Below are 16322 nucleotides of genomic sequence, written 5' to 3'. Positions count from 1 at the left end.
CTCCTGCAGAGCAGCCACAGGAAGAGGGCCACATGAAGAGTCCCATGTGAAGAGGAGGTGAGCCCCCGGCCAACAGTCAACACTAATCTTAATCCTAACCTTAACCCTAACCATCACCCTAACCCTAACCCTTAAACTTGTGATTGAAGGAGCTCCAGATGATTCAGCCTGAGGCCCCAGACTTTGTGTACCAGAGAAAACTTTGCTCCTGTACCCTGTTCAAATTCTGACTCTAAGATTTGATGAGCATGGCAAATGTTTATTGACACCACTAAATTCTCAGATAATTCATTACAAAGCCATAAAGGCTGAAACACTGAAAAATCAATAGGGTTGGAAAAGAGGAAGAGGTGGGTGTAGCAGTAAGAATACACTATCCAGCTAGAAAAGATTATTGGTAAACAGTCAAGAAATAGATTATAAATTAAGACAGGGGGCCACACACTTTGATGTGTCTTGAGTTAGGTTCACATTACTCTAAAAATTCAGGATTTATTGTGAAGACAATAGAAAGCCATGAAAAGTGGGTGTTGAATTAGCAAGGGAAGACTGGGGTAGATGCAGTATTTTAGAAAGATTAACTTGGGAGTGGTGCAGAGGGCAGTCAAGAGAAAAGAGAGGCAATTCTCAGGTAATGGTGAGGATGCAGCTTGTGACAAGTTCCACTGCACTGAAATGGCACTGGGAATGGAAGTACTGGAGAAAAATTAATAGGACACTGTGGCTGGTAGTATAAGGAAAGTGACTTTACTCAAAAATGTAATCCTCACTCTTTTATAACTTCTTTTTAAAATAGTTAACATTTGTGCAGATTTCAACACAGTTCTTGATTATATATCCACAAATTTAGCCTTTGTGTCTGAGGCTAGAGTGTGAGCTCTGTCTCTCTGTCTCTGTCTCTCTCTGTCTCTCTCTCACACACATGTATATGCAAACAAGCACTCACAAATTATCATAAAAATTTAGAACACTTATTCCTAATTTCAATCAGAAAGGTAAGTAAAGTTGTTGCTAGTTTTAGTACATTGTAATGAAATCTAAAACACTCTTACTAGAGAATAATGTTCATCGATATTACTAATACTTATGTCTAACTAAACACAGTATGTTTATTTATGAGACACATTTACATTAACATGATAACAGAAATCAATAAAGAGTGCTTCTCAAACCAATATGCGGTTAGAGAATAAGGTATGGCAGTGCATCACAGCATGAAGGAGACAAGACAAATTTTAATCTTCAAGAAATATAGGTCATATTAACCTGTAAGTGATTATTTCACTCTATATGTGGTTTAACAAAAATCTTGAATCATTATGTAGAAATTTATGTAATTAAACTGTGACTTAATAGATATTTCATTCAGCAGAAATAGAAAATAAGCAGAGATGACAGTAACCAAATTCCCAGGTCATGAAAGCTAAACTTTGATAATCATTGAAATTAATGAAATTAATGAAATTATGATAAATACTTTAATTAGAATCCAAAAAATCAGAATATTTTCCTTTTTAAAAACAGCCACACTATAAGGAGGTCATTTAAGACATAATAGTATTCTGTCTAAATTTGGTCAATAAAGACAATTATGTAAAGAGCTTTAGGAAATCATGATAGGATATAATTTTATTACAGTGAATAAAATAGAGCAGGTTTCAATTAAAGGTATAAAATCCTTGCTTTACTTTATTTTTTTACTCAGTGAGTTTATATTATACTTCAATCTTGATGTTATTTTAATGTCTGAAGTCTAACTATTAGTCAAACAATAATAGAATTATTCCTTTACAGTACTATTTTGACATCTTAACAAAATCTTTCTACATCTGGTTTGATTTAACATATTTTTAAGATTTTGCTGTAACTTTTCATTTAAGATCATAAAAATTCCCATTATTTAGTTAGTAACAGGATTTACCTTCATCTGGCCATGGTGTGGGAATGGCCATACCTACCTAGCCAATCAAACAGGCTATAGCATGGTGAATCAATTGTTCTAGATATCCAAATTTTGATATGGATTCAAATAGTCACAATAATTGTGCAACAATTTGCAAGCATCTTAAAGATATGCAAAGCATCACAAAAATTAGAATGTAATTTTTAGAGCTTTTATTTTACTTGCTACTAACTCGATCATGCGGTGATTATATTTGGACACTCCACATTACACATAGTTAGACATTTTACTAATACTTTGTCATTATCTGAATACAATAATCTCTCCTAAATATTTATGCTTTCAATGCATTCTCCAGACAACAGCAATGGCTAAAATATAGTTTAAGCATTGTTAAGTGCTCATCCGAATTCCCTGAGATTATTGGAATTTCAAAATAATGCATATGAGTATATATTTTACAAATAGACTATAAAATTTGTCATTGGTGGATACAAAAGCTAATTTTAAAATATCGTGAGACCTTAAAAATGGACTTTTTAAATGCCCTTCAATGTTTGAATATTGACTCATTTCAACATTTTATACACTTACAATATATCTAACATTATGGCATTAAAAAATGAAGCAGAGGCAGTCCATATACATATAACACACAGGCTAGTGGTGAGAAATGTGTGTGTATGTGTGTGTGTGTGTACATACCAAAAATACAAAATAATACAAATGCCATGTGATCTGAAGTTCTATGAAGCAGGTAAGGAAGTACTTTTCTTTGCAACCTAAAGTAGGATAATGACAAATATTTAAGCTAACCCTTATCTAGGCCAAATGTAAATAACTCAGGAGACTGTTTTTTTTTTTTTTTTTTTTTTTTTTTTTGCGGTATGCGGGCCTCTCACTGTTGTGGCCTCTCCCGTTGTGGAGCATAGGCTCCGGACGTGCAGGCTCAGCGGCCGTGGCTCACGGGCCCAGCCGCTCCGCAGCATGTGGGATCTTCCTGGACCGGGGCACGAACCCGTGTCCCCTGCATCGGCAGGCGGACTCTCAACCACTGCGCCACCAGGGAAGCCCAGGAGACTGTTTTTTAAAGGAGCAAAATATTCATAGAGTTTAATGGAGCAAGACTATGCATAAAGTATGAAATTATTAAAAAATAGTCATAAAGCACAACTATTCATATATTATATATGCAAATATAATTTCTATGATAAATTATACTCTAGTATACTATAAAAGGAAAGGGCTTAATAAGCCCAAACTTAAAACATAGTTGTTTATTAAAATTCTTCTGATAATTATGGAGTGAGATATTCTATAGAAATTAATTTTTAAATTCATACCCTTCTTTCATTTTCAAGTCCAATGAAATGAAAAGTAAAAGTATCTATATGCTTTACCTCTCTTCTGAATAACAGTTGATAGATAAAACAGAATATTCATTGACTAAATTTTGTTCAGTTCCAACTGAATATATGTTGTGTGAGACGTTCATTTAGAATCTAATCACTGATGAACATTCTTTTTTCCTTTTTCCAGAACAAATATAATTACAGATATCACATTGTACAGGTCACAAAGTTCCAGAGGTGCATTTATAAATTTTTTATGTGAAAGTCTCACACACTTGTATGACACATAAAACTTTTTCCTTTATTATTTTAACTCAGTGAGTCAATAAGGAGAATGCAAGCTTCCTGAGAGGAGTTGAGTTGTTTTGCATCACCACAGAAATTATTCAATACATCATGGTGGCTCTGGTGAGGCAACTGTATTGTGTGTTGAAGTAGAATTACTCAGAGTTGAAGTTAGCACTGTTTTTAAATGGCAAATGTGTTTAGAGTAGAATCTAAAATCCATGTAAGTAGAATCTAAAATCCATGTAATCTAAAATCCAGGTAAGATACTCCATCTTTACAGCAATATCGGTAAAGTTATATAACTTGACCACTTCTTTTACCACTGGATTTTGCAACCTAAATATAAAACTCTACTTTGTCTCTTCTCTCTGCCCTGGTCCAGTCAATATGACCAAGTCAAGCACCATCAATGGGTGAGCTTTACCCACTTTTCCTTCCTTCTCTCCACTCACGTGCTAAAGGACTCAAATTATTTCCCTCCCCTGCCATCTAACAAGAGTCCTTCTCCTGATTCTTTGTCATGATGTATGAAGGAGAAGGAGGAAGGTGAGAAGTGGTAGGAAAAAGAGAACAAGATAGCCATAAAAATTTAAGTAATCTATAGAGCCATGATGTTGGAGAGGGACAGGATGGGTTTGGGAGCTTTGTTTTGGTGGCAAGATTATTTTACTGCTCTGGAGCAGTGAAGAAGTGTGAGAAGAGAAGACAAAAGGACAATTACACACAGTTTTGCTCTAATCTATAGAGTGAGTCTCCTGTAATTGTCTTCAAGTAATGCACATAAAGATGGGAAGACCATTTAATTCATTTAGGTTGCTATACTATATTTCTTTTTTAAAAAATATTCTATTTTATACTGAGTATAATTGATTTACAATGTTGTGTTAGTTTCAGGTGTAGAGCAAAGTGATTCAGTTATACATATACATATATCTATTCTTTTTCAAATCCTTTTCCCATTTAGGTTATTACAGAATACTGAGTATAGTTCCCTGTGCTATACAGTAGATCCTTGTTGATTATCTATTTTATATATAGTAGTGTGTATATGTTAATCCCAAACTCCTAATTTTCCTTATGTGTAAATCCAGGCACAGACTTTGCTACTTGGGAGAATTCACAATGCTGTGCTCTCCAAGAATATTGGTGTAAATATTCTCATATATTTAATATCTATAAAATATATTGTATAACATAAAATAGAGTATTCAACTGTACCTTCTATTAAAAGTGTCACTCTAGAGTTAAGCCAAGAGTCCTATGATATCTGGCACCAGAGGTATGTAAATATTTGAGGAAAAACAAGTTTCAAAATATACAGAGCCAGAAGTTAGTCTACAGAAAATTGTTCCAAACATCACATCTGTAAAATTGTAAGTGAATGAATCAGTTGGCATCATTGTCAAATTAAATGGAAGTCCTTTCTTATCAGAAATATATTCAATATATAGTATATACAATTATAAATAAAGTGTTCATATTTTTGTTTTTATTTTTTATGAAAATCACATAGAACAGAATATATATATATCAAAATTCTTCACTGGGAAGGACAAAAACTACAGTAATTCTTCTAAAACAATATATCTGTGTATAAGGTTACATATCACAAAGTATTAGATTGTATCTTAGCATGATATTACAAATAATGAATTATTAAACTGAAATACACCCTCCTAACCTCTCAATAATAATAATAAAAAATCTTGATAAATGGTGCAAGAGAAAAGACAGTCTTTCTTAATAAGATACCATTCCTTTTTTCAGCTAGTCAATTTATTTCATCCTCCAATATTCACAATATTCAACTTAAAAACTCCTCTTATAAGACATTCTCAACAACAAGCTTGATTTCCACATCTGTTTACTGCCATAGTTCTCTCTGTGTGTATATCTATCCATCTATCCATCTATCTATCTATCTATCATCTATCTATCTATCTATAGTTACTCTTATCTAATTTTGTATAATTTATACTGATTTATGTATCTTTCTCCCTAACTAAATTATTAGCTCCCTGAACACTTCACTCAAATGGGACATTTAATAAAGCCTGTCGAATTGAACTGAAATCTCTCCTCCTTGCCCTTTATTCTAGTTTGCATTCAATTTGAGTTCAATCCACTTTGAATCATGATTCTTTTTCTCCACTAATTCTAAGATTTTATTATTAGTAATGATGGTTATAATGATAAAAGCAAACATTTACTTTATGCTGGTCTACATGGAAGGTCTCTATGTGTTGAGTCCTTTAAGTGTATTACCTCTTCAAAAATTTTTAACCACCCAATGAGAGGGACAGTTTCTGTAGAAGAAGTAGACAGAGATGGAAAGGATGAGACAAATCACCCAGTGAGTGGGGGAGAAGGGATGGGACCCTATCTGACTGTAAAGCACACTCTCTAATTCCTCTTTGTTAAGCACATCCTCCATATTGTCTAAATATCTTCTCTCTCTTCATCTTAGTCATTGCTCAAGATTTTTCACACGACAATATCAAGGGAAGAATTTCTAGAAAGATCCCACCCTCAGGCTGAACAGTTTTGAGAATATGTGTTTTCATCAAACCCCGTGTCTCCCAAACTGGATTGATCATCAAAACTATTTGAGGTTCCTCTTAAAAAAAAAAAAAAACAGATTCCTTGGGCTCATTAGTACAGATTCTGATTCTGTTCAGCCAAAGGACCCAGGAATCTGTTGTTCCTAAAACTTCTCAGGAGATGTCAGACATCAACAAATCTGGGAATCATGGTTTCAGTCACAAAGGCCACCAGTTAGGCTGAAGGGAGGTCAAATCAATGCATCCAAGCCCACCCACACCTGCTTCAAGATGGGACACCTCATTTTATTTTTATTCAGAGATGAATCCAGATTTTGTGGATCTGAAATTATTGCTATTTGGAATGGAGCCTTTAAAAAAAAACTCAAAAATCTCTAACTTTTGTAAATTTTACTGAAACACATGACCAGGTGAGCACATTGCTAGGGCCCCATCCAGGTTCTTGGGAGGAAACTATACAAATATTTTGTGGTAATTTTTCTGTCTGTATCGCATATTGAGGTTCTAAATAAAGTTTCATCCAGGGTGAAAAAAGTTCCATTGATTAAAGAAAACTAATAACATTTTGGAGACTCCAAGTCTGGTTGAAATTTCCTACCTCGCTCTTAGTCATATCATCAAGATAGTTAAGAATTTATCTGAAATAAAGATCCATGGTGTCTACAGTATTTCTTTTCCTTACCATTTGAGTTCAGTTTGGCATGTCTTATTCTTGGTATATCCATAATATTTTTGGATATATTTATTTTTATAAAGTCTCTGCTAAATAAACCATCTTAAATTTTGCAAGGAAATAGATTTATCCTCATGGACCTATAACCCTCACTGATACACTGTGCTGAATAATTTTTTTAAAATATATTTGAAGGATTTTTTTTACCCCACCATCACCCAGGACAGCATTCAGATCTCTTCAAGATGAGCAGACAATATCAGAAGGTGTTTGCATACTATCTCCACTGGCTAGATGATATCTCACTTATGGTAATACTTGTCCTTATGCAGCAGGAAGGATGGTTACAGGATGTGCCATTTCTTCAACACATACCACAGATTACTATACAAATGTAAATAATGTGGTTTCAGAACCTATAACTCAAAACTCAATTTGAGCAGTAACTCCTCTTAAATGTAACACATTCGTAAATTCAGCCATGAGAAAAAAAAATGGGACTAAGCACCCTTCCTGACAGCCATAAGTGAAAATGCTCTACCCAGCCATGAATAGCTTATAGCCTGGGTACTCTAACCCTGTCTCATTCACAGACTCTTTCCACAAACCCCATATATCTTAGCCTCAGTAGCACAGAGGAAATCTTGGTCTGCTTGAAGAAGTAAGACAGTTTTAATAAATCACAGTCTTACAATAATAAACACAGGAAATCTCTGGAAAATTGAACATCTAGTTTTTTTTGTTTTTTTTTTTCCTACCCAGTACCCTGTCTTGGCTGCCACTGCTAAAATGGTCTGACACCGTACTCACAAAACTTCTTAAGTCCAGAAGCCTAAAACTAATTTGGGCTGGTGTATAATTTCCTGTGCTTCCTTATTTAACGTCACCTTTGTGTTCTAAGGGCCTCTGTACCGCCCTCTATGGGAAGGAATGCGCAGGCTTCTCAGGAGTGACCCAAGCAAGTAGCATACATGACCCACACTCTTTTACTGTGAAACCTGCAAGCCATTTTCATCATAATCTATTAATGTCTACAAATATTCATTTCTAAATTATAAAATAAACCCAATCTACCCAATGGATTTGTGGGTTATACACTGGGAGACCAATGTTCCAGACAGAGAAACCAGAGTCATCTTATTCAATAACATTTCCCATTTCCTAAGGCAAACATAACAAATATGCATTAGTGATTCTTTGTTCAGGTCAATGCCTTTGGTGACCACCCTCCTGGTCGTCCCATGTCAAAACAATCATGTTCCCAACATGACTCTGAAGTAGGGGCAAGAAGTCTCAAAGCTCCCAGTATAATTTTCTTTCCATTCAACTGTGTTGCCTCTCATATATCATGCCTTTGTGTTTGTTAATAACACTGTCAACAGTGTTATTTCTCATGCATGGGAGCAGAAGTGACTTTTAAAATACTGTGTCTAATTGTATTCATTCTCAATGACTGTAAATGGACTTTCCCCTCTATACTTACATTTCCTTCTGGAAGCCCCCCTGCCCACAGTGGAGAGCTGTGCTGGTGAGCAGAGGGGAAGCTTGGGAGGTTTGAGGCAGACCATCTCACTGGCAATAAGAGAGCACTGTAGCAAAAAAGTTCTTGTTATGCTGGCAAGCAATGCAGTCACAATAGCCTGTAAGATCTAACTGCAATGATTTGACATCGTATGGCTCTGAAGAGCTCTGTCTGGCTAAGCACTACAGAAGACAAAACTTAAAAAGCCTGGGCAGACAACCTTTTAAAGATAAACTGTTTAACATATTTGGATTCCTAGGTTCTATTTTATGACAACTCATTTACAGATATTCACTTGATTTTATAACCCCATTATATGAGTCAATTTTTTTTTAGTGATTTCATTCCCATTACCCATTTTAACTTTACAATTGGATCATTATACAGATATTGCTATCAACCACACATTATTCAATTTTTGATTACAAAAAAAGAATTCAATGCAGTGTTTAACAGAGACACAATAAAAGCAGTGAATGGGTGAATAAATGAATGGAAAGAATCCAAGGCATAAAGGGTGAAAATACTTTGCCAAATCCTATCAGAAATAAGTAAGAGTCAAGTCTCAGATTTTCTGTCAGAAAATGTGTATGTTGTTATTTCTAACCAGACATAATGATGTCACTGAAAGCTCAGGAAACCTACAACCTGGAGGACTTGTGAAGAAATAACTATTTTGGGATTACTAAGAAATATGTTTCTTACCATATACTATAAGTTGAATTCAATACAGGATGCATCAGTCTTGACTAAGAACAGTGTACAAATTTCTTGATAGTCCCACAGCACAGCAGTACAAGGTCTGGAGTAAGTAGTATTAACGCTCTCAAGTTGTTAGCGTGAATTTGCTTCAATATGTTGATATTTCAAAGAGTATTTAATTTAGTTTATAAAGCAAACAGGAATGTGAGTGCCTAGAACAATTAAAGCAGCTCAGTTATAACCTCTGAACTTTTGCCTTTGCAAATTTGAAGTTATCCAAGATATTTATAAAATGAACAGCATTCTTCAAAAGAATGTCCTATACATTGACAATGAACAAATAGCTAAAATTCATAGATGTTACAAAATATTCTATTATTCTAAAAATATAATTCCAATCAGCCTTTAATTTGATAAATTGGATATTCAGGATAAATGAATTTGGATAAAAATTTTTAAGTATAAGAATGCAAATGTTTTATACTTACTCTAAGTGAAAAAAATCTACATTTGTTTTCCTTTTATTTTATCAAATATGGAAGAAGTGTAATGTTAGCATATATATGTCTCATTAATGTGTCAGTTTTAAATATAAAACTAACTTATTGCTTAATATTATTTTTGGAATGTAATGTTACTTCTAGCATTCAGATTTATCTAATTTCCTATGTTTACTATTCCATATGACTCCTAGAGAACTTTCCAGCACCTTAACCAGGCAATATTAGATCAGTGTGCGTGTAGAGTGTGTGTGTCTGTCTGTCTGTCTGTGTGTATATCTAAAAATTAGGAAAAAATACATTATTTTTATTTTAAAAAATTAACTGGAATAATAAATCTTTATAAATATATGAACAAAACATGTCTTTTAAAACCATAATCAATTTTAAAATAATTAGTATATGTTTCATTTTCAGTGTTCAACGTACAAGGATCGTGAATTGTTAAAAACAAGTGATGCTTGGCATACTTAAAACTTATGATCAAAACAGTCCACATTTAATCTTAACACTTTAAAGTTTAAACCTGGTTTTCAATAATGGCTGTGATTCTTCCCGTGAGAGTCATAACCGTGGAACCCAGGAAATACTTTAGTTCCTTGGAGTCTGGTCCACAGGACAAACTCTGCTTCTCTTAAAGTGGATTGCGGGCTTCCCTGGTGGCACAGTGGTTGAGGGCCCGCCTGCCGATGCAGGGGTCACGGGTTCGTGCCCCGGTCCGGGAGGATCCCACATGCCGCGGAGCGGCTGGGCCCGTGAGCCACGGCCGCTGAGCCTGCGCGTACGGAGCCTGTGCTCCGCAATGGGAGAGGCCACAGCAGTGAGAGGCCCGTGTACCGCAAAAAAAAAAAAAAAAAAAAAAAAAAAATTGGATTGAGATTGACAAACTAATCAGCATAATGGCCATTAAAAAGTTAGAATCAAGTTTTTCTGTGCCAAACTGTACTCTATTCAGCTTGTATGCACTTGTATTATATGCAAGACCTTTCAAACTGTCACTGCATACTGATAATTCATGGTCCAATTTTAATATAATTTTAATCAGATACAAAAATGGAATTTTCATGTGATCAAAATGCCTTTGAAAGTTTGTTTCTTTCATGGGTAAACTTAGAAAATTTGATAAACACAATATAATTGAATAAAAAGTGAGATAAAGTATTTTATTTGAACATTTTTGGTACATTTCATAAATCTAAGGACCAAAAAAAACAAATTTTTAGTCAAAATGTAATTGATCAGATTAAGCAATTAGAAAAGCAGTGCATAGTAAATCTTTGAGCATAATAAATCTTTGAGTAGAATCATAGTTTTTGGCCTCATGTGGAAAAAAGTCTAAAAAAATATTGAATTATACCCTACGATGTGAAAAAAATAATAAAATCTAACCAGTAAAATTGTGACATTATTGCTTTTCGTTATAAGCTTTGCTTTTTGCTTTGCACACAGAAGTGAAATTACATCTTAGGTGGAGAATGAGTTACTGTTGAATGCCAAGTAATATGTACAGTGCTACTCAACTCATTTGTTTTTCCAATTTTGTTCCAAAGTATAACCTTAAACAAGTTCAAAAAGAAAAAAAACATGTAGTGCTCACCATCCTAATAAAAAGAAGAAAACATTTTCATATTTCCATGCTCCTTTCTGAGAGAGACAAAGGTGTTTTAAAAATCTGTGACTATGCTTTAGGCAATTTGCATGCCCTCTGTGATAACAGTAGCAATGACATAATTGAAGGACGGAACCACTTTAAAATATTGTATTTCAGGTTAATCACTCAAATACCAACCTGACTCCCATGTGAGGCAACACAATTGTATATAGGGAGTGGATAGGGGTCAGGTAAACATTAGCAGCCTTCAGAGTACTAAAATATCTATTTTTTTGTGGGGGGGTGGAATTTGGGGGTTTCACAATACAGAACACGCTTTTCTATCAGCTGTATTTATTCTTTAATTATCAGTAAGAAAAAACACATGCCGAACTAGATTAACTACTAGATCATTTTAAAAGACATAAGTGTCACAGATTAGAAAAATGGCTCCAGTGATATCTCCCCGCCCATGTGCTCCTCTACAACGCCCCTCCCCAGTCAAGAGGTGGCATGGATCCCCCCCCTTTGAAACTGGGTGGCTTTGTAACTACATCAACTAATATGGTATGGAAAAGTGATGCTAGAAAATTTATAAGGCTTGGCTATAAAAGGCATACCATATTTGCTTGTCTCTTGGAACACTCTTCTTTGCAATTCTAAATCACCATGTGATATCCAAACTAGCCTATCTGGGTGAAAGGACTCCTGTAACCCCACGAAATGGGAACTGTGGTCTTGTAAATTTCACCAGTCTCCTCTCTGGCCGATGGCAGAGGACAACTCCTCTGGGATATAGGGGATGAGACTCGCAGAAGATGAAATTACCCTGCCAAGGACACTGTGCCTTATAAGCAAAAGAATTCCGGGGCTCTCCCCAAAAGTTCTCCACACCAGTTCTTCCACTTTCTCTCTCCTTCAGTCACGCCCTCACACACACAGACACACACACACACTCAACATCTCTGCCAAATTACCCCGTTCCTTACCTCTTCACACACCCATCCCCCTCAAAAAGAGCAGAACAAGAAAAAGAAGCCAGAGGGCGCTCAGGAGCAGAAGCGACTGCCTCCTGCACCTCATCCATGTAAATCTAAATCTTAAACTTCAATCCAGTAAATGTGTTTTCATTACCGATAAAGCATTAATTGCATCACCACTAAAAGGAGGGCAAGGAAAAGTTTACACATTCCTTCCTGCTTACACTGTGCTTGGGCCATATTTTTAAGTGTTAGACTGATTGGTAAATAATTTTTACAACCTTTTATGCATATTTCTTTCTACTTTACAGAGAAAATCTATTTCTGCCCCTTGCTGATGTGGCCAGACTTAGGACCCACCCATTCCAACAGTTAAAAGTTAATGAGATGGAGAGCAAATATTTATAACTGAGACTTTGTATACGACAGACATAAACATACAGTGTCTTGTACTTTTCATGTGTTCTTATTTTTAAATAAATGGTATTCACTTTAATCACTCATGTGAATGAGCGTGTTTAAAACAAAATGGCTACATTAAAGATAATGGAAAACTCTAGTTCACCTTCAAAAATTATTGTATTTATAATGATTTAAAAGGCTCATTACTGAGAGCCACATTCCAAAGTTGCAGTAAACCCATCGAGTTTTTATAAACACATTTTCTTTCTACTCTTACTGCTGTTAGCTCCACTGAAGTGAGGGGCTATGTGGACTCATTTCAAATGTCCTTAGATTATACGTCACTCTAAGGAAACCCTTTTCCCAGATAAGTTGTAAAGAACATGTATTTTTTAATGGCAAGTATTTTATCATCTCTGGTCATTTAGATTATAGGTGTGGGATCCTGTTTTATATGGCACCCTGCTACTGTGGAACTTTTCTTTCAGCTGCTTTAGTTAGAAAAGCTGTTGCCAAACAAAACAGTAGGAGGGAAGCTGTAAAAACGTTTGGAAATGCTAAAAAAAGAAATAAGTGAGCAAGCAGCAATCTAAACATAAACCGGAGGACTCTTCCCATGACCCACGTTTAAGGGAAAGAAACAGAAAATGCAGAGAATTAACAGAATACCAATTTTGAGTCATATTCAGGATCTTTAGAAGGATTAGAAATTATTCAGAAAATTACATGTAAGCTGGTGCACTAAAATCGTTCTGTCACAAATCTCAGACGTTATTCTGAGCTAGACAAGCCTGGTGTCATGACATTTTCTCAAAAAATGAGAGGTCATAGAACCTGGAAAAGAATACATATATGTATAACTGAATCACTTTGCTGTCCACCTGAAAACAATACAACATTTTAAATCAGCAATACTTCAATAAAAAATAAATTTTTTAAAAAAAATAAGAGGTTATAATATAAAAGTTCAAATTACCATTATGAGTTAGTTCTGTTGATTTAAGGCCTTTTTCTTTAGCATCAGAACAACGAAATCAGCAGTTACATCATGAGATAACCTCCAACCACAACAATAGAAAAGGCTCACTCAGGCAAGCTCAGTGAAATCTAGAATCCAAACACCACCATAGAAAAACAAATTGTAAAACATGGGATGCTCTCAAGACTGCTCTTTGAAAAACCCTTGATATGCTATGTAATATGTGACCACTATAACTTTGGAAGTTCAATCTGATATTATCTTTGATCCAGGCACACTGCTCTTTTACAAATAGGTGATTTATTTAAAACACTCCTTTTTCTTTTTTCTTTTTCTTTTTTTTTTTTGACTTGGAATGCATGTAACCAGATGAGTATTAAAAGTGAAATATATAACATATTCCTTAGTATTTGAAGGATGAGTACCTTTATTTTTTTTTCCAAGCCAATATTTAAACTAAACACATACTTCAATCTTTAAGAAAAAGGCTGTTTATCCCAGAGAAGGTAACTGACTTGCATGGAACCCGGAATAATTCAGTCAGTTGTCTGTCGGTCAGGCATACGCTCAGATAACACTGATGAGCCTGATTGGAGCCAGATGCCCTGGACTCTGGGCATCCACAGACAGGGACCCATTCATGAGCTTTATTGCCCTAAACCCTCCCAGGCTGCAGGCTTCATTGCTGGGATACCCAAGGTTCAAGAAGTTTAAGTCACTTACTCCAACTCCAGACAGAGTGTAGACAGAACACAGAACAGAGGTACCTCTGCCCTGCCACAGCTGTCCTCATGAGCTTGTGGGGAACTCCATCAGTTATTCCATAATACTTTGAGCCTAAGCCGAGTTCATTACATCTCAATAGGTTAAGCCAATGAATCATGTTATTTTATAGCCCCATCATATGTATCTACTTCCTGTGAGGTCAGAAAGCATTTTCCTTTTACTGCTCACAGAGGGACGGCCTTCCCTTTGTTTTGTCCCTTTTTCTTTTAAGTAGCTGTTCAAGGAGAAGAGTGGCTCTCTGCAAGGGGCTCTAGTCTCGTCCTTTGAAATGTCCCGGGGTGTGTCCTAGATCAGACTGAAGAATAATCCATCAAACAATTCCAGTATTGTGGAATAAGAGAATTTCCTGAGCATTACTGTTGTCAAGAGGCGTATTTTGTAGGCAGCTTCACAAAACCATTGGGAAATAAAAGTATCTTGAAAAGGACTAAGAAAATATAAAATCTGAAATATAACTTTGGTTGGTCATCATTAATGTTACCTGCCCTTCCTCAACTTTACTCTGAAATTACACCAGTGTATCCAGTTTCTCTCCAACAATAATCAAATACGTGAAAAGAGCATTAACTAAATCAAATAAAGAGGCAATGTCATGAAGACTTAAAGATGATAAAGGGTCTCACATGACAGCTAGTAAAATAATAATAGCTCACATTTTACAAAATGACAAGTCAAGGAAATAAGTCTAGTCTCATCAAACTGTGTCTTCCTAAGGAAAATATTTGTGGCCTTCGTAACACAAGACTAAATACATGATCAAAAAGTAAGAGTCACTTGTCCATGCCAGAGAATTCAGCCATGTTATTATGGTTTCAGGCTGATGGATTCATTATTCATTTCACAATATTTATTGAGCACCTACTTACTGCACCAAGCTCTGGGGATACAAGTGATGAACAGGAGAGACACGGTCACTACCTCCATAACTCTCAGAGTCTGGGAAGCAGATCATCAGACAACATTTACAAAAAATATATAGGATTATATACAGTGGCAACTGGGATGAAGAAAAATGACAGTTTGGGCTTCCCTGGTGGCGCAGTGGTTGAGAGTCCGCCTGCCGATGCAGGGGACACGGGTTCATGCCCCGGTCCGGGAAGATTCCACATGCCGCCGAGCGGCTGGGCCCGTGAGCCATGGCTGCTGAGCCTGCGCGTCCAGAGCCTGTGCTCCGCAATGGGAGAGGCCACAGCGGTGAGAGGCCCGCGTACCGCAAAGAAAAAAAAAAAGAAAAGAAAAGTGACAGTTTGTTTTGAGGAGAAAGCAAACTAACCCTGATATTTGAATACTGACTCTGTGAAAAGTGATGTATTACTAATACTATTAATCCTTTTGTGGTTTCTGTTGTTTCCAACACCTTGTAATTAAAAGGGCTTTAATGTTTTAAGCCTTCTTACACCATCTTGCTATAACTGCAGGGCAGTGTAGAAACTGAGATGTACATAAATGAATATAGATAAAGTGCTGTATAGCTACAGAGGCAGGATGTAAGTAGGACCAAGAGACAGTTTGGCTTGCCAGGAGCTTCTGCAAAAGGAAGTAGGGCCAGGTAAATTGACCTTGAACCCCAAGCCAGGTTTCCAGACTTTTTCAACAGGGAGAAGGAAGGTTCAAAAGAACTGAGGTTGTGAGTTTGGGGAGGCTAGTATTTCTGGGAGATTATCTTAGAAGCAATAGGCAAAATACATAAGGAAGGGAGAAACAGTGCTTAGGAATATCATTGAAGGGACTATCTCAATAATTAGTCCATAAGGGTATGGATTACTAATACATCCATGGGATTGAAAAGAAGAGACTCAGATATAGGCTCTCCTGAGGAGGAAGGATTTTTTGTAACTGACCAGTAACTGGTCAGTAACTGACCAGATATAAAAGACTTTTGAGAATTCAAATTCAAGATTCCCTAAGGAACAGTTAGGCTATGAGCATAAAGTAGGATCAACAATGATGAGTCTGACTTTGAACCTGCTGAGTTTCAGGTGCTAATGGCACGTCCAGCTGAAACTTATCAGAGAGGGCAGGACTGGAAATATAGAATTGTCATCCGCTCAGAAGCAACTTTTGATTTTGGAAGGATTGGCAA

General features: G+C 35.9%; 1 protein-coding gene across 6 annotated transcripts in view; it reads right to left on the bottom strand.

Annotated features, from left to right (window-relative positions):
- Positions 1–16322, bottom strand: part of HMGCLL1 (3-hydroxy-3-methylglutaryl-CoA lyase like 1) — a gene marked incomplete at both ends in the record, with an annotated part of 135467 nt that overhangs the window by 76264 nt on the left and 42881 nt on the right. The window lies entirely within an intron of this gene.

This window comes from Mesoplodon bidens (assembly GCF_964165515.1).
Source record: "Mesoplodon bidens genome assembly, chromosome: 10".
Taxonomy (NCBI): Eukaryota; Metazoa; Chordata; class Mammalia; order Artiodactyla; family Ziphiidae; genus Mesoplodon; species Mesoplodon bidens.
Note: the sequence above shows the minus strand (reverse complement) of the source record. Positions and strands in the feature narration are given on the sequence as shown.